Raw genomic sequence first — 19,681 nt, 5'->3', positions numbered from 1 at the left:
GCTAAAATCTCTGTTTTTCATTAAAGAACTCTCACTTCATTTTATGCAGAGGTGTTCCATTCGAGGATTTCGGCCTTTTTTAAAGGATTTTCTAGTCTAACGTTGGGCCTCAAGTGAAATTTCACTTAGTTTTCAGGGAATTTCAAGGAGGGAATTCTTTCCCGCTCACTGTGTTACAAACTGGCTCGATAAATTACTGCCGTTTTGCACGACATCGATGACGCTGTCGACGGTTGGATTATTTGCCGAACAGTAGAGAAGGAAAAAGAAGGCAGTCACATGTATCCGGGAAGTCCCATGTATCCGAACTTGAAACGAAACTTATCCTAAATATTCCGAAACTTTCCTTCCGAATTAAACCCAGCAGAAACAGTACTTTTTACCATAGCCCTAAGAGGGATTCGAACAATCTGGGACTGAAACAGAGCATTTTCGTCTCCTGATGCCTCGAACCACTCGGCCATCGCCGCTTTTCTATTATTATCATTATTAGTGCGCTCAGCCACCTCCGCGGCCTCACGTGCTGTGTGTTCGAAGTTGTCTTCGCCATCTTTCAACCGTTCGTTCTGCGCCGCGAATGTTTGCTAAGGCCACTTCAAACAGCGAAAGGCACTGAGTGCCCTGCCCAGCTGGCACGAAAAAGGGAAATGGCTGAAAGCGGTGACATGTAAGGCAACAAAAGAGGAGTATGAAGCCGATCATTCTTTCTTCATGATCGCGCTAACTAGGAAAAGAGGCTGATAGCGGAGGCTGCTAGAGCTCGAAGAACTTACGCGGGCGGAGAAGGAGGTACATTGAAATTAGTTTTTCAGAAAATTAAAGGTGCAATAATTGCCTCATATCTCGGTGGACATCTGAGCCTCGCCGTGAGGGAAGGGAGGAAGGAGGGAATGAAAGGTGAAATACAGAAAAAGATGCCGTAGTGGAGTTCATGGTTGAAAAACAGCGCACAAAAGACTAGAGACAAGAGTAAAGGCAACGACAGGACAAGCGCTGAACTCACAACTAAGGCTTTATTGCGAAAACCTGGGTATATAAGGAAGGCATAATACATGAAAACAAAATTAAACAAACAAAACTAGGACAATGATAAAACTAGCGTGCGCCCGAAGCCCAAAATCTGCCAAGAAACGTGATCTCGTTATCACTTAAAGCAACCGATGGTTTGCTAACGCAGCCCCGTTGCGTTCAGCGCTTGTCCTGTCGTTGCCTTTACTCTCGTCTCTAGACTTTTGTGCGCTGTTTTTCAACCATGAACCCATACCAACTCGCCCAACTTAACGTTCTACTAAGCCGTAGTGGAGGGCTCCGATTCCTACCACCACCTTAGTAACTGACGGCGCAGGAAGCTAGGGACTGGAGGCAACTCCAGACCAACACCTTCCCCAGTCTACACAAATACGACATCATATTCCCAGAACGATACCGCCCCACCTGCCCACGGTGCGCCGGTCAGCCCACAGCCCACCATGTGACATGGGGGTGCATCGGACATAAGCCACCTCACCTCCAAACATATAGAACAAAGGAACAGTGGGAGGCCTCTCTGTCCAGCTCCGACCTACAAGATCAAAGCCAACTGCTTCGTCGGACCCGGGTGGCAGCGACGCCCACAGGGGTCCTTAACTAAGAACTCCAACCACCTCTCAAGGCCCTTGAACCTCTATTACTAAGCATAATAAATGTTTACTACGACTACTACTACCGGACTACAACAGACTACAACAGCTGTATCTTACCGGTACTCACCTATGGGGCAGAAACGTGGAGGCTAACAAACAGGGTTCAGCTTAAGTTAAGGACAACGCAGCGAGCCATGGAAAGGAAAATGATAGGTGTAACGTTAAAAGATTGGAAGGGGGCGGAGTGGGTGAGAGCACAAACGCGGGTTAGTGGCATCCTAGTCGAGATCAGCAGGAAGAAATGGGCTTGGGCAGGGCATGTAATGCGAAGGCAAGATAACCTGTGGTCCTTATGGGTAACGGAGTGGATTCCAAGAGAAGGCAAACGTAGCAGGGGGTGGCAGAAAGTTAGGTGGGCGGATGAGATTAAGAAGTTTGCGGGGACATGGTGGCCGCAACTGGTAAAGGGCAGGGTTAATTGCGGAGACATGGGAGAGGCTCTGCAGTGGGAGTAGTCAGGCTGATGATGATGATGACTACTACCGGAATAATTTTGACCACCTGGGGATCTTTAACGTGCACTGGCATCGCACAGCACACGCCGCGCCTTTTTGCGAACCGCCTCCATTGAAACGAAGCCGCCGCGGTAGCAACCAAAGGACCCGACTAATACCAGAGTGAGTCTGCTGCCATCTATGAGCTGCCAGCGTTTCTGCAATGCATTTCATGCTTATGTATCTTCTATCAACGACGATACCTATTGTTTTTTATGCGAAGCATATTACTAGAGCTACACTACAGCCCGTCGAGCGCGGCGGTGGAGCTACCATTGACCTTTAGCGTGACCACGTGACACCACGTGACAACATGAGGTCACAGCAGAGGAGAGATGGGCTGCCGGCTCGCGCGGTCGGCCGCGGCGGTGGAGGCTCCACATCAGAGGCGCTGCAGCTGACCACGTGACGCTACAGCAGCGGTATAAAGCTGAGCTTGCCTCGCTCTCCGGGCACTTACGAGGCGGCCAGGTGTTGGGATGCCGCCTAGAAGCAGGGCTGATTTGAACGAGAAGCGAAAGCTTCAGCGTGCCACAGAGACCGATGAAGAGCGGGATGAGCGTCTGGCTAAGCGGCAATGGATGGCGGCGGCCATGGCGGCTAAGTGAAGGAAAGCCATGTATTACCAAGCCTAGCCATCAATATGCTTCGCATCTGACTAGGCTTAACCTTAGCTAAGCCTCAGCCACTTTTTCCTCTCTAAACTTATCTCCGTTGTGATGGCATATATTATAATCAGAGCCCTTATTTATGCCTCCCAGCCAATCGTCTTTGCCTGTCATTTCTCTCTTCTCAAGGTTCGTACAGGAGGTACCCAGCGTGCACTCTTGAATGCATTGCTCTGTGATGGTAAGCATGGTTTGAAGATTTATTCAGGCCCATGTGTGCATTGTTCTTCATTTCGCATGTTCATATCGAAGCGACTATGACCTGTGTTTCAAGTCTAGAAATACATTTGTCATCTGCGGTGTCTAGGAAGGCAGTGTCAGGAAATAGCGGCAGATTTGCACAGCTTTACTGTAAAAAAAAAATATATAGGAAGGAAGGGGGGACTGCTGTTTTCACAGGGAGCGTATAGGTATAACTTGTGAAGAAAAAGTGTAAAGTGCATCAGTGCCATTGACTGCGTTCAAACGAAAGAAATGTTAGTGCAGTGCTACGAAGTCATTTGCGGCTCCCTGTAACGACACGGCGGCTGAAGGTATGCTCGGCTCAGTGCGGAACCAGCGGATACGTTGAGACAAAAAGTCGCGGTGATACCCCTACATTAGCAACGGAGGGCGACAACCCATTTTCGACACGCATAGTCCCTTGCGCGGCTTGCATCAGAGTCAATTTTGAACGGCGAAATTGGTCTTTAGAGGCGCCCGCCCGCCTTAGGCGTACCCAATGAAACTTTGAGAAAACCAAATGAAGAGTACAGGCCGGTGACAACGAACGAGGCTTTGTAATGCATCGTTGCTTCCAAGGATGCCTTTTCGCGTAAGAACAGTGTCTGCGTTGTTGCGCTTTCTGCAAGCCGAACTTTCTGAATATTGGGAAAGTAAGTTATTGCATGCAGAAAAAAAAGATAGTCGGTTGACGCAAGGTAGGATGAACAGCATGCTTCTTTCGATTTGTTATCGTTTCGCCAGCGGAGCTACAAGTCAAATTTTCTCGCACAAAAATTTTGAAAATTCGAAAATTTTAAGATATACTCTTGTGGCAATATTGAAGGTAATGGTCCACTCTCCTGATAGGTAGCAAAAACTTTCATTTAAGCTGTTTCCATCGATCGCATGGAACATTTAAGACCGCCGTAGAAAAGCAATGGTGAACACTTTTGACGCTAGCAAGAACGTTAACAAATAAAATATGCAAGACAGACGTCGGGTGATCTGGGGATATATTGATTGTTATAGTGAAATCTTACATTATGTGAATAAATTGCGTTCATAAACGGTTTACCGCTCAAAAGTTCTTTTGTCCAGAATTGCTGGGTACGAGTAAAAGAGAATTGAAGCACGTTGTACGCATCTGCTGCAGCCGTTTGACATTTCGATGTGTCTTCGCGGTTTCACGGACCTGTCAGAAACATGTCTGTGGGAGCTTGCATGCGCATAAGCTAGCCCCCTCTTACTCAACTGGCAAACTCGTGACGTGAAAAACCATTTTCTCTCCGAATGATTTGCTTTTGTTGAATCCAATCCCGGTATTCTCATGCATGTGAAAAGAAAATGTCGATGAAGCGAAGCACGGCGCAGAATTTCGAACCGTATACGTCTAAATACCGTATAGAAAGCAGACACATGACGCCGTGCTTGTGTCAGCTACCTGCTGTGTGCTCAACTTTCGTTACCTTACTTTAAGAAGCGCAGGAAGAATGTCAACGTACAAGCATCGTCTTTCCCGGTCGGCGGTTTTCCATCGAATGTCAACACTACTGCCAGCATTTTGCGGAAAAAACTCCGAGTTTTAAAGATGCCCTGACGTCTCAACTTTCAGAGCTTTTTCTAAAACCTAAAACCTAAAACCACTGATGATGTACCTTGGAAAACATGGAAAAATGTATCCGACCATAATGGTAAACTAGCATTCAGAGCAATACAGGAAAGTAAAAGCTATATTACGAAGGCGAGGAACTATTTTCAGAAACTGCGATGCCATTCGGTCTACATCGACATGTAATACCCTATCATGTAATACCCCATTCCTGGGGCATTTGAGGTATTGATAATAAATAAATAAATATACCCGCAGTAGAAGACATTGGGTTGTGTTACCTACTTCATTTAACGATGGTACATTTCAGCCAAACTTCATTCAGCAGAAGTTAAGCTTTCGACGTGCCCTTGATGTCAGAAAGAACTGAGTTGAGTCGTGGACGAACACTTGACTTCTATCGTCAAACTTTTTTTCTTAAGCGTTGATTTGCAGTTACTCTCGACACGGCAAAAACCATCGTCGAGCGCTCAACTTTGACACTTCTACATTGCGACAAAGAACGAAGCAAGCTGCCGAAATCACTGCGCTGATTCTCGCTGAAATGCGATACCACTTATGGGCTCAGCGCGGGGATTACGGAACGGCGAAACTGAGACGCGAAAGCTAAGAGAACTGCGCATCGTCAAGAAAGTGTTTTACTGCCTTTAACTGTGCGGCGGCTGGGATACGGTTTCAACGCCCACGCTTCGCCTCCGGGTCTCGAAAGCGACGCTGCCACATTCAGCCGATTTTGAAAGCCGTTTTGTTACGTGTCACCTTTCAAACCTATGCAGTTCACTTCGTTGTCGCTCAGCATCGGCACGCATGCGCTTGTGCTGGAGCAATTATCTCTCTCTCTCTCTCTCTCTCTCTCTCTCTCTCTCTCTCTCTCTCTCTCTCCCCCCCTTTTTATTCCCTCCATCCCTCCCCTTACGCTGCTGCTCACCCGCCCGCGCCTTTCCTTTCCTCTTAACCTCCTCCCCCTGATACGAAAGCTGAATATACGAAGGTGGTGGTGGTGAAAACGTTTATTAGGAAGGTACAGGAGGTATGTTTGGATTAGCCCGTAAGGGACCGATCCTTACAAGCACTAGGTGGAGGTCTCTAGTTTGGGACCCCAGTGGCGGTGGCCACCGCCACTGGGGTCCCAAACTAGGCGCGCAAACTAGGTCCCAAACTAGGGTCCCAAACTAGGGTCCCAAACTAGGCCCGGGCGCGCCACTGGGGGCGCGCCCGGGCGCGCCCGACTAAGGCTTGCTGGGTCTGTAAGTCGTGGCAGCCGAGCAGGGTCACCCCCCAGTCCTTCGGGGTTGAGTTGGGGATGGAAGGAATAGCCAGGTTGGAGAGGCAGGCCCACACCATGTGATAGGTGTCCGAAGACACCACACTACAGTGCGGGCAGCTGCCGTTAAAGGAGGGGTCAAAATGTTTTGGTGGTGCCGGGCACAGCAATGTATTGGTGAGAAGGCGGAGAAGGAGCCGCTCATCCGCCTTCTTGAGTCCTCTAAATGGGCGAGGGTAAAGGCGATGACTATCTTGATAGAAGGTTGTAACATCTTTGAAGGTATAGACCGGATTAAAATCGGCTTCCTCATCGGATGAGGAGGAGGAAACAGCCCGGTGAGAGAGCGCGCGGGCGGCTGCGTCTGCTGCCTCGTTTCCTGCCAACCCCTGATAAGCAGGGGTCCATATAAGGTAACGGTGTGCGGGTCCGTATCCCGTATGCAATTTTGGTATATACGATAGGCTAGAAAGGGAGTGCAGCCTTGTTCGACGTTCCGACAGGCCCCTCGCGAGTCGCTGATTATGTATTTTGAATCGGAATGTGAGGCCGCGAGAGCAATCGCGACCTCTTCTGCTTGTGTTGCACTGCAGGCTCTGAAAGTGAGGCCGTTAACTGAGTTGCTGTTGTGAACTACCCAAACCATGTACCATCCCCTGTGGTGAGGGCCGGAGGCGTCTACGTAGCATACACCTGTTTTGTTGCCATAATGTCGGGCTAGGGCTTCCGCTCGCGCCAGGCGCCGACCATTGTGGTCTTCGTGTGATATGTTGGCTGGAAGAGGCCGCACATGGAGGGCGCGCCTCCACAGTTCTGGGATGTGAAACCTGTCTTCCATGGGAATGGTATGTTGGATATAGAGCCGAGCAAGAAGGCGGCGACCCGACTCCGTTAGCGACAAGCGCGTGTACTGGTTTGTAAGGTGCGCCTCCCGGAGCTCCCGGAAAGTATTTACCACCCCAAGGGTCATAAGCCGGCTGTTTGAAGTAGTGATGGGGAGGTCAAGGGCACGTTTAATAATTTTTCCAAGGATGACCTCAAGGGCATCCTCCTTTTGTTTCCGTAGGCGGAGATAAGGAGTCGAATAGAGAATTCGACTGGTTACAAAGGCGTTTGCCAGCCGCAAGGCATCCTTACTTCGTAACTCCCCGCGTTTGTAGGCAGGATGTTTGCTTATGCAAGCAGTCGCTTTCGATATGCAGGGACAGCTACAGCGCGGCGACATCACTATGCGCGAACCTGATGCACGCCTTTTATTGGCATGCCTCTGAGAGCGACCTTCCAAGCCACTTCACCAGCTTCCTCTCCATCGGTGTTCTCTCCAGGCGTCACTCCCACCTGTACCTTCTATTCTCCCGCTCAAGCACTCTTGCACCCTCCTTTTGCTCTGCTGCCCAGATGCAAACGCACGCCTAAAGTGCCCACGGTGCGGCCACAAATGTGATTGCATTTAAAAGCGCGCCATGTCGCTTTCACAACAGGTTCCTCGCAAACGAGTGCATGTGCCGACCAAGAAGAGGTGCGGCAGTATGACGATTACAACAACGAGTCACAAGGGCGACGACCCAGAGAGAACACCGTGGTCTGCCAAGCCGAGCGAAAAATAAAAAAAGAAAACATAATGAAATGAATGTGCAGCTTGAAACTACGCTTATGAAACAACCTCGGGTGACATGAAAGCCAAATCGACTTTCAAAAAAAAAAAGCAAAGAAGTAGCTTCGAAACCGTGCACTTTTGGTCCTAATAAGAAATATCACATATAGAAGTAGCCAGAAATCTTCGTGCAATAGTACACAAGTACTGAATATACACCAAGAGACAAGTTCAGAGGCGCGGTCGATTGTACACCTTTATGAAGCACGGGTGTTTAGAACGATAGTTACCAGCGCTTTACGTAAACATGTGAGCTCAATCAGGCTCGCCGAGCGCGCTAGCAGAGGCGAAAGAATATTTCCAAAGTGTCTGAACGCTCTCCCTTTTTACCGCGAACTACGTGTAACAACAGAAGATTGCTAATTTCACTTTCATCTTCCTATCATCCGCTTTGTTGAAGTCGTATCATCCGCTTTGTATCATCCGCTTTGTTCAAGTCTTTACGAAGGGGAAGTGAACTGAAAAGAGTCACTCGGTCTCCCAACTTTTGTCTCAAATTTTCATAGTATGAAATATAAATATTTGAGATAAGCCAAAGCCAGTCTTGAAACCTCTATGAAAACAGAGCTAGCTGCACAGACACAGAACTATTAAAGCATGAATACATTGCATTGTAATAATAGAACAAGAAAAATAATGAAGATATGCTCGATGCCATGCAAGTCGTCTATGACAGGCTTTCAAAATTTAAAAAAGGGTAGAGCACGATCCCTTCATGGAAAACAAACCTGTGCATACACAGCAGATTTATTAGCGCATCAAGGAGAGAACATGCAAAAACTGGCTGAAACTCCAGCATAAAGATCGTTGACGTAAATATGATGCGCAACACATTGGCCCAGAAAAGGCATAGAAGAAGGAGACAAAGATAAGCGTCGAAAAGAATGTCAGCAAAGTTTTCAATCACCCCGCGACTCACCTGCGCAGGCCACGAGAACCGCTGCAAGCACCACCACCGGGCACTGTATCCACAGCCGGCGAAGGAACGATCCTTCACAATTTCCGCGCATGCCGTCGCCGGCGGTAGCCGCAGAGGAGGCTTTCGCACGAACCACGGCGGAGCGATTCATCACGTCGCGCAGCGCGCGTCTTCGGGACGGGCCCAGCTGCCGAGGAGCAGACACGGCGCATCCGCGACGGTCGGGGTCGGTCCCGACTCTGACTCGATGCCGCGAGAGCCACTCTAACCGCGGCCCGCCGCCTGCGATCGATGATGAAAGCAGCCCCGGAGCACCTTGCGCCGGTCTGTCTTTCCGCGCGGGCGGCCCTTCACCTGACACAGGTGTCTGTGCGCTTTTACTACAAACTAGCACAGGCTGTCGCGCTCAGAAATCATGCAGTGTCTCGAAAGCTTGAATTGTTTTAAGGCGTAAGCATTACTTGCCCCAATAAGCGAAACACGCACCTTAAGCGAAATGTGTGTGTGTGTGTGTGTGTGTGTGTGTGTGTGTGTGTGTGTGTGTGTGTGTGTGTGTGTGTGTGTGTGTGTGTGTGTGTGTGTGTGTGTGTGTGTGTGTGTGTGTGTGTGTGTATGTGTGTGTGTGTGCGTGTGTGCGTGCGTGTGTGTGTGTGTGTGCGTGCGTGCGTGCGTGTGTGTGTGTGTGTGCGCGCGCGCGTTTTTAACTTGTTACGTGCACTTTGTCACGATGCACCCGGACTTTGTCGAGCCACAGCTGCGAAGGTAATCGCGTTCCCGAAATTATAAAATTTGATATGGCTATTCCTAACGGCCGGCTACAAACCTCTAGTTGCAATCAGGTGCCTATCGGTACTAGTTAAAAATATAACTATTGATTTACTTTTCTAGTTAACATGATTCACCTGTTTTTTGACGTCCGCCAGCACTGGTATTAAAATGCCACAAAATGCTTCTCTTTACCTCAAAAACCTTTTTTTTAATTTGTGATCACCTTCCCTTAAGCACCTGGTATATTTAGCTGCAGTGAGGTTTCGCAGCTATACAATATTTTAGTAATTTGCTGCCTCGGCACTTACATCATCTCCTGAGTACCAGCTTCTTCTGCACCCATGGAGTAAAAAATACTGGCGCTCGCGCAGGCTGGAGGTACGCGTTTGCGTTGCCGGGTTCCACTGTTAAACTTCTACCTTCACAAATCTCGTCTGGCGGTCTCTCCAATGTGCCCATTTTGTGCCGAACCTGAGACAATGGATCACTCTCGCTGTTCTGCCGCCGCTTCTCTTCTTTGAGGAGGCGTTTATTACAAATTCCGTTTCAACAGTCGGGTCTGCCTGTGTCCACTGCGGTTGTTCTTTCCTTTGGCGCTTCATCGCTTGGACGAAGCAACAGGAGTGTGCGCTCTGCTTTGCGAAATTTCATTCTAGAAAAGCAACGACTCTCATTCCGAGCATTTTTTTTCTTTTGCCTTCCAGCCCAGTGAATGAGAACCCTAAACATTGCATGCATTATATACGAATATGCGCATAAAGCCATTGTTCCGTATTCAATCTTCTAGTTAACAGATCCCTTATCGTTCCGCCGTCCAATCTTTCAGGCAATAACCTATTATTCCTTTTTATCTTTATTTTCCCTCCAAACCCTTCTCTTTCCTGCAGTTAACAGCCTGTGTCTTGGCCACTCCCCGGTAGGGGGTATTTGCTATTTTTACTTGAGGCAAACGAAACAACCAGCCTTAATCACTGACTCAGTGGAAAGCACAAGTTGCCAGGTGGTGTGAAAAACGCGCAAAAGGTAGAGTAAACGACCTTTTTTTTTCTTTTCTGGTATTGCGTAAAGCATTACGCATTCCGTTGCGCCATGTAACGGGCGGGCGCCGAAACTCGCCGGATAGAAACCGCCGCTGTTGACAAAAATTAAAGGTGCACTTAAAGGTGCACTGAAGAGGAATCTGAACTTGTCTTTTTGCCGCGGGAACTCGATCTACACGCTCCGAGCTTTCTTAGAAACTGCGATTTATTGCCCTGTGTGGCCGATTTCCCTAATTAAATCGAATTAACGCCCGGCTCCCGCCTTTTTTTTTTTTTTTGAATTCTCCCTCGTACGGTGGGCGGAGTCGACCAACGCGTGGAGCGCCTTTCACCCAGTCCCGTGACGGCTTGCCGCTCTGACATCGGCGGTGTAATACGTAGTAGTCCGTAGTAGCAAATAGTCCGCGCGTATTTTTATTTCTTCGGGCTTATTTTGCGGCTATATTATCTGCGAATGAAATTATTTATTCATGGAAACCTAAAAAAACAAAATAAAGCGAAAGCAAAGCCTCCACAGGATTGGGTGAAAGGCGCTCCACGCGTTGGTCGACTCCGCCCACCATACGAGGCAGAATTAAAAAAAAAAAGGCGGGAGCCGGACGTTAAATCGATTTAATTGGGGAAATCGGCCACACAGGGCAATAAGTCACTCTTTCTAAGAATGCTTGGAACGTGTAGATCGAGTTCCCGCGGCAAAAAGACAAGTTCAGAATCCTCTTCAGTGCACCTTTAAGTCTCTTTCTGTGCGGAAATAACTGTTACTTAGTAATGTAATTAATCATTGATTGTACATTTAATCAAACCAATTAGTCATTCAATTATCAATTGATTTATCGCGAGTTGAGTATTCGTGAATGGTTGTTAAGTGGTTTTAATAATTTATTTGATTGGTTTTAATTAAATGAAATTAATCTGTTAGTTTGATTAATTCTTGACAAATTGACTTCATTATTATTTTGTTGATCATTCAGTTCTGGGGAATTTCTAGTAATTCACCTAGTATCGTGAATTACTCGTAGTAATTAGAGAAATTAATAGCGTCACTATTCAATTAATTATTTTATTTAGTAATTCGGTCACTTAAATTTTCGATTCAGTTAATATTAATCACTACAAACCATGATTACACTCTTGCTGGATGATCGACAATTCATGAGGACACGCTCTGTGCACAGCCCGTGGTGACACATCTTTTAATTTATTTCCACGCCACTCATGAGGCAAGTCGCGCTTTAGCATTAAAAACGGAGGCCGCTTTGCAAGCCTTGAAGTCCTGGGCAGGTCCACAGCGTTGACCCCTGGTGCAAAATTTAACCACACGTCAAAACCGTTGGCATCGGAAACAACTGGGAGGAAACTCGGAGAAATCTGTAATCGGATATTTTGAAAACCGAGCAGGTTGTCCAGTGGTCGGAGCGAATGTAAGCACAACTGAGTCAGCAGGTTTCACTGCCCATTCCTTTTCAGGAAACTACACAGCGTAGCGCCTCCCAGGGCGGCTCCGACTGCCTCCCAATCGGCCTCGGGATGCCGATTCGACTGTCATTCCTACTGGGAGTTCGAGTTGGGAGCGCTCGAAACAGAAACGGCAGTACACTATGAAGCTTGATGAACGTGCTCCATACCCTGAACAGTTCCTGAACGCACCTTGACGATGTAAGAAATCACCTTTAGTATCTTTTTTATTACACGACGGCTGGCAGAAAGCCACGCAAGAGCAGGAGCGAAAACGTCATGAATTTTTAAGGCTTGCCACAGTAAAAGGGAAAAAAATCATCCCCGGATAAACTTCATTACACTAAATGCGACGTACATGCGCTCGCACAATGTGAATGGATCCATTGCAGAAGTTACTTATGACGATTTTACAATGTAAGCAGCAGCTGGCTAGACGCGATTTCTGCCTTTCCACTAGGCAACAGCAGACGCGCCACTCTTCATTCCACTTGGCTGAAGCTGGCTTGCATGGGTTTCGTCCTTTCCACTGTGGCTGCAGCCAAGGGCGTCCGCAGAATTTTTTGCAGGGGGGGGCTCCATTGGTTCTTGGCGCCAGAGGGGGGGGGGGGGGGGGGGGGTATGTTCGTAGCAAAAAGGCACTATTTGCGGAGTAAATTCATTTATTTATATATAAATAAAAAAGAAGGGAAATACGCACATGAAAGAAAAATTACAAACAGCAAATTAAAGCGTGGCTAGGAGAGATATATTGGAGTTTATCAACGAAGAAACAATTAAAATTACTAAAAAATGCAAAAAGATACTGTCACTTCGTGGAGAAGAGTGCTCAGTCTTGCTGCATACGGGTTCTCGACTCACCCGGATTGATGACCAGCACACAGCACAATATGTTCACAAACACGCAACTACAGTCACTCGGCAGTCTTCCTTGAACAGCAACTGTAGGCGCCTCGGATTTTTCTGGGCGAATTGCGTAATTACACGGGTGATAAATTCATTTCCGTGCTTCATTACACGCTCTCGGTGCACACTCATCATACACATTGATTGGAAAAACGGTTGAACTCGTACGTTGAAAACAAAAGACGACTATATATACAACGGAAACTTATTTACAAGATAAATGCACGCTCGCCGCTTCATACACCCCGCTCCATCTTGCTCGCGCATCCGCGCAGTCGAGCAACCGCACACACACTGCTCGCCGCTCGTCGTTTTCTCGTCCGTTGTTGTGGTTGTTCTCACCTTCGTTGACAACCGGCCACTAAAGACACCGAAGCACAAACACAGAGGCGCGCACACGTGCAAGGTAATATCCCCGAATGCGCACTTTGGGGGTGAAAGGAACGCCGCGCGACTTCCGAGGGGAAGGGACACTCGCCACTCCGGTCGGAAATTTTTTTTGTGTGTTTTTACGGGGTTCAGAGCCCCAAAACGACTCAGGCTATGAGGGGCGGAGTAGTACAGAGTTCCGGATAATGTCGACCACCTGGATCTCTTTACCATGCACTGACATCGCACATGGGCGCTGTTGGGATTTGAGGCCCAGCCAGTGGTGACAGGCGAGCCAGGCAGGCGCCATCGGGCTGCGTTCACCATAGGCGCTGGTTTTCGGAGAAGACGCAAGGAACGCTGGTGTGGGGGCGCCTCCGGAGACTGCGTCGCCGTGAACAAAAGCAGCTAATCCCCTTTGCCGAAGATTCTGAAAGCGGCGCTTCTACCGAACTGCGCTCTCCCGTGTATCGGAGGAGACAGTGAGCGGCGGCGGCGCCAACTCATCGCCCGCTTGCCCCTGAGCAGCCCGACAAAGCGGGGGTGGACACGGCTGATTTGTCCTTCCCTCCTGAAGAATTCATCGGTGGCCGGCGTACGAACGTATCCGAATTCGAAAACAACATGCCCTGTGCACTGTTTGCCTCCGTGTCGCTATCTCTCTAGAGATCAAAGAAACAGACACCCATCTCAAGACGGCTCGAAATACATGCTCGCCGGTGCCGCTGCATGTCTGCAACAGGTCGCCCTTTTGTAGAACTAATGATGGCGTGGTTTGACAACGGCGGGACGGCGCGCGCCCGGACGCGGCATTTCGCAGATGTGCCCCAAAGCGTGGAAGCGGGGCTGATTTTACCCTTTTGGCTGAGCTCACCACCGCCCCTGGCGTGCGGCCATCACTCACGGTCCGAGTGAGTGATTTTCCAGGGGGGTGCAGCCGCCCCCCCTTGCCCCCCCCTCCGGACGCCCATGGCTGCAGCTGCCGCGAAACCGGCTTTTTGCCTTTACTAGGACATCACTAGGCTTCTCTACAGTAGGACTGTAGCAGTTGCTAATATTGGCTATGATCCGCGGCGTGGTGTATTACTCCGCTGGCCAATTACAACAGTGAACAAAAGCAGTCTTTTAAAGTTTGACTGTATAAAACAAGCCAGAAACATCAAATTTTCTTAGCTTATAATTTCGTCTCATAATTAGCTTCTTGTTTAGGTAACAAGAAAATATTTTACAGCAGTCTACTTTTTGTCACGTAGGAATCCTGTTTGGCGGTCCCGAATGTGGACGGAGCTTCACTGCAGACTAAAAGGTGCACTGAAGAGGAATCTGAACTCGTATTTTTACCGCTGGAACGCAATCTACACTTTCCGAGCGTTCTTGGAAACTTCGCATTATTGCCCTGTGCGGCCGATTTCCCTAATTTAAACCGGATTAACGTCGGGCTCCCGCCTTTTTTTTTTTTTAATTGCCCGCCAACGGTGGGAGAAGTCGACCAACCTTTCACCCAGTCCCGTGGCGGCTTGCCGCTCTGCCACTGGCAGAGTGATACGTAGTGATCGGCGAAAGCAAAGAGTCCACACATATTTTTATTTCCGTGGGCCTAATTTGCCTAAAATAGTGAGAAACGGTAATGCTTTTTTTTTCTTCTCGTGTCACAATTTTTGAAAGAGTTTGCGAATCATTTCCTCCGGCAGCAAATAACAAAAAAAAAAGTCAAATAGAGAAAGAGTAGTGAACGCTTCTTTCCTTTTTCTGTTTAATGCAAACGCTCAAGGCGCGTAAATGGTATACCTGAAATAAGTGAATGCCAGTTGAAATAAAAGCTCACTGCGTTCCAAAAGAAGCTAGACGACATTCAACTAAATAATCATTCTACGCACAACTTCATTATCCCGTTCTTCGCACTCACGCGTAATATGTCGCTTCGTCGCCACTTTTTCGTGGAGCCGCAATGAATGGAAAGTGCTACATTTTTGCCTTAAGTAAAAAATAAAAAAGGAACAATATCAACTCCTTTATCCACTGACTTTCTCGTCTTCCACACAGTATTAAATAAAAAAAAAGGAAACAGGAGCTTCTTCAACCGACAGGTTCTAATAAAACTCTCAGATCAGATTTTGTAAAACATGATCACGGAGTACACCAGAGTTTAAAGAGGGAGCTGCATTATAACATATTAAAACCAATGCTTACCGTTGGCATAAGAGCCCATTTGAGCAGTGCGACTGCTAACCCCCGACGACCTGCTTCATAAACTAAAAAAAAAAATCCCGGTCGCAAATAGCGGCTCGAGTTTTTCAGGCACTTTTCAATTCCGCATGAACTATTCGTGCCGACGAAAGCCTGCTCGATTCGTCGGCGGCTAAGCTATAGTTGCGCAAGATTCACCTTCCAACGAAATAAAGTTGCGCTCATGGCGCGTCTAAATTTCCTAGAGCTTGCTCGCCCGCTAATTACTGAAAGCAGGAGCATCGTCCTCGAAGTCCTCAGTAGCTTCCCTCGCTTCGACATGAAACTATATTCGCTGTATCCTTTCCAAGACGTATAGCCATAGAAAAAGAAATTTGCATAGCGGTGATTGGATACCAGATACTGTCTCGAAAAAATCGTCTATCGTTGGAGTTGCCATCGGTGAAATAGGAGACCAAATTTTTGCCATCTTTTCCCAGTCATGACGGCTGCACTAAACGGAAGTGACGCAACCAACGCCGATTTCGCGAATACGCACGCTGTCGTCACTTGATTGGAAAAGAGAGAGTGAAACAAGAGAATGGGTAGTTGGGCGAGTTGGTAGGTATTCATTCTGGGTAGAAACAGCGCGAAAAGGTGAAGGACCGAGAACGAGGAAATACACAGAGAAGCGCAGACTCGCAACTATATATTTTTATTCAGAAAAAAGAAAACATACTTATAACTAACAATCGCATGATCTAAAAGTTCCATATGCTCAGAGTAAAATCTTAGGGCCACATCATAGGTCAATGGCTGAAAACGCCTACGCTCCGATAGCAGGACAGCCGAGACAACCAAAAAACACGAAAAAATAAAAAAAACACTAAAACAAATCACGTGTTGCCTAGGAAAGCAATCTCTTTACTTAATAGTCAGTCTGACAACCTAGGGTTCTTTAACGTGCACAGGCATCGCACCGCATACGAGCGTCTTTCATGTTCAATCGAAAACGAAAGTTTGGGAAAGTAAAGGTGAAATGACTCTCACTACTCGGGGGGAGCCTCACCCACGCCGTATAAGGGAAGAAATGGAGGGATTGAAAGAAGGAAAAGAGAAATAGAGGCTATAGTGGAGGGTTCCAGGTAATTTTGGGCCACTTGGGTTCTTGAACGTGCACTGACATCGCGCTCGGGATAATTTTGGACCATTGGCTCTGGCAGCGCACAAAAACAAGGACTGAAAGAAGTGTATATGGACACAGCGGAAGAATTAATTGGTTGATATGTACCGGTGGCTTTTCAAGACGCCGCTGGCCAAAGTGTCGGTCCTTTTTTTTTTTTTTTAGAAGCACACGTGTTTTACCTTGGCTCTACTTTTGCTGAATGGAATGGTAAATTTTACTTGCCAAATAAAGGCGTGTGTATAGGTTCTCGCTTAGCACTCATACTTAGCGGCATATTCTGTTCGGTGGGCTCGAATGTGGGTGGAGCCTCACCGCAGACTTGAGTCGTATACGACTACAGCGCCATTAATACACTAGCCCGATTCAAGACCGCCATAGAATCACATTCTTACTAACACATTTTGCATTTGCCCACCTTTCAAGTAAAGCTACGAGGGAAAAAAAGGCAAAAAATAAAGCACGGCACGCATCACGGGCGAAGAAGCAACCGCACTGCTCGGTGCTTCCCCATCGCAGGCACTTGCGGCTTTGGTTTACTGGGTACTCGACGGTGCACTTAGACTAGCGGCCGAGTTCCCACAGCGACTAATTACCTTCCCGTGCTTTGACCTCGGCACGAGTCGCCTTACACTCGCCTTGCGTCGAGATTCGACCCGAAGACCAGCTCCATCTTTTTATTTATTGCTGAGGGTGTTTGCGTGCGCGCCAAAAGCACGGGAGCATTGCTTTATAAGGACAACGACAGTTATATATTATGGATGTTTTCCGGGATTAAGGACGAACGTAGTTGCTGGCTGCGGGGCTGAAAATCCACGTGTTCAGCTGGCCGGCCATTCGGAACGCGACATGTGTTATTTTTTATTTTATTTATTTATTTCCAAATACTGTTAGCCCTTGCGGGCTGTTACAGGGTGGGAATGGTATAGTCAGTCAGTACAACACAGTTCCAGCTCTTTTACAAAAGTTTCAAGTGAACAAGTTTTGTTGAATACGTGTCGGTCAAGGTTATTCCATTCTATAATTGTTTTAGGCAGAAACTTATACACATCAACTCTCGGCATGTATGACATAACTGCGAAGGGATGGTTAGTACGCGATGACAGTCTTCCGGGTGGGCGCAAGTACAAGGTAGAATCCAGATTGAACATATTGTGATAAAGCTGATAAATAAACTTTAGCCTAGCAATTTTTCTGCGAATAGCCAATGTTGGTAACTGTGCTCGTAATAGAAGTTCTGATACGGACTGCGTTCTTCGGTAAGACGAAAATATAAACCTTGCTGCCAATCTTTGAACACGTTCAACCTTTTCTACAAGATATTTCTGATTCGGATCCACTATGCTTGCGTATTCCAGAGTTGGTCTTACTATTGATTTATATGCTTGTAGTCTGACATCCGATGGTGCATCTTTTAGCTTCCGCCTTAGGAATCGTTTCGTTTATGGGGTTTAACGTCCCAAAGCGACTAAGGCTATGAGAGACGCCGTAGTGGAGGGCTCCGGAAATTTCGACCACCTGGGGTTCTTTAACGTGCATTGACATCGCACAATACACGGGCCTCTAGAATTTCTCCTCCAAAGAAATTCCAGCCGCCGCGGCCGGGATCGAACCCGCGTCTTTCGGGTCAGCAGCCGAGCACCATAACCGCTGAGCCGCCGCTGCGGCGCCTTAGGAATCGAAGTTTTCGTTGAGCTGCTCCACAAATGTTTTGCACATGATCACTCCAGTTTAAGTCATGGCTAATCGTGATGCCTAAATATTTTAATTTACTAGAACGCTCTAGTTCTCTGTTATTAATTATGTATGGGAACACTAATGGAGTCTTTTTGTTCGACACAATCATCGAAGTTGACTTATCATAATTAATGCTCATGTCCCATTTCCCACACCAATCATATACAACCTTCAAGGTCTGTGTCGTCTGTGGTCGTGTTCAACACAAACTCCTAGTCTTTCGTCTCCCGCCCTTGTATCTTTCACGCATTTTTTTTTAATTTTAAGATTCGAAGAATTCCACGCGTGGAGTACAATGTGCAAGTGGCGGTACATTAAATGCACTCCGATAGTCCCACCCCACTGAACAAACGCCGATTGAGCCGTGTGCATGTCGATGGCCGCGCCGCCTGTCGCCAAGACCACGAAGCGGAAATGGGTTGCGTCTGGAGCTCTCCCCGTCACTTTCTGTGCCCATGCGGTTGGGTTTTTATAGCTTACGCTATCAGGAGCATTGATTAGTCGCGGATCAATGCTCACATAACGCTTGCTTACTTTCTTGCCGCTAGGAAGCCTTCAATGGCGCCCACACAGGATATTCACGCAACCTTAAAACATTAAAATGCGGCAGCGGAATACTTCAGAAACGTTTACGTACTTCGACATCGGGCGTCACTCTGCGGCGAATTCCATATGTTGCCACAAATGTTCTATTATTCAGCTCAAATTAGTACGTCGTGAGCAGGGCCGCAGTAACTTGACAACACAACAGCTTAACGAAGTCCCAGAGTTAATGTCAAATTTCGTTCACTAAGGCCCGCTCAATTTACTCTCAAGTTCAGAAGTTTACTCGAGCGAATGACTTCATTTCAAGCAATGTGTTTACGTCACGAAAGTAAGAGGGTAAGACAAAACAAATTACGAAAGCGGAAGTGGCGACACACGAGGACACAGTTGTCGCTGCCAGTTCACTGCAGCCGCGGATTTCAAGCCCGGAGGCGACCGTCGATTTCGCATTTGGTTACTTCGAAAAACAAACAATCTGAAAAAGCAGGAATAAGTAAAGTACAACATGGCCAAAGCAATCATTCGCCTATAGACACGGTTTGTACGAAAGTACAGACGTCCGGTCCCAGACATTGCGTGGGAAAGAAATGCTTCTCTGGCCTTTGGGCCCGAACGGAGGCGAATGTCAATAGAGACTGGTGTCTCAGCGTTGCTTCAAGTCCGATACCGAACCACAAACACAACTTCCTGAGACAGACGCTGTTGTCATCCGCCGTGCGCCGTCGTCAGACGGAGACCACGACTTCATCCACACCGCAACAAGCATGTTGCAACTTTGAGACAAGAGCACGAAGTCATCGTAAGATGACAGCTGACACACATCGCAAGTCGCAACGGCCACTGAGCCTGGAGAGCTTTATAACACTTTCGAGAGAGAGTTCTGCGCCATCGATCAGGACTTCTGGGCTGTCAATCGTGATCTTTCTCGTTTGTTTTTGTAGTTTCGATAATCGAACGGCTCTTTTTTGTCTATCATATATTAATAAGCAGTCTTGCTACGTAAGTACAGTATCTCTA

This window comes from Amblyomma mixtum, chromosome 1 (genome assembly GCF_055824585.1).
Source record: "Amblyomma mixtum isolate Tamu chromosome 1, ASM5582458v1, whole genome shotgun sequence".
Taxonomy (NCBI): Eukaryota; Metazoa; Arthropoda; class Arachnida; order Ixodida; family Ixodidae; genus Amblyomma; species Amblyomma mixtum.
This window is presented reverse-complemented; position numbering follows the sequence as displayed.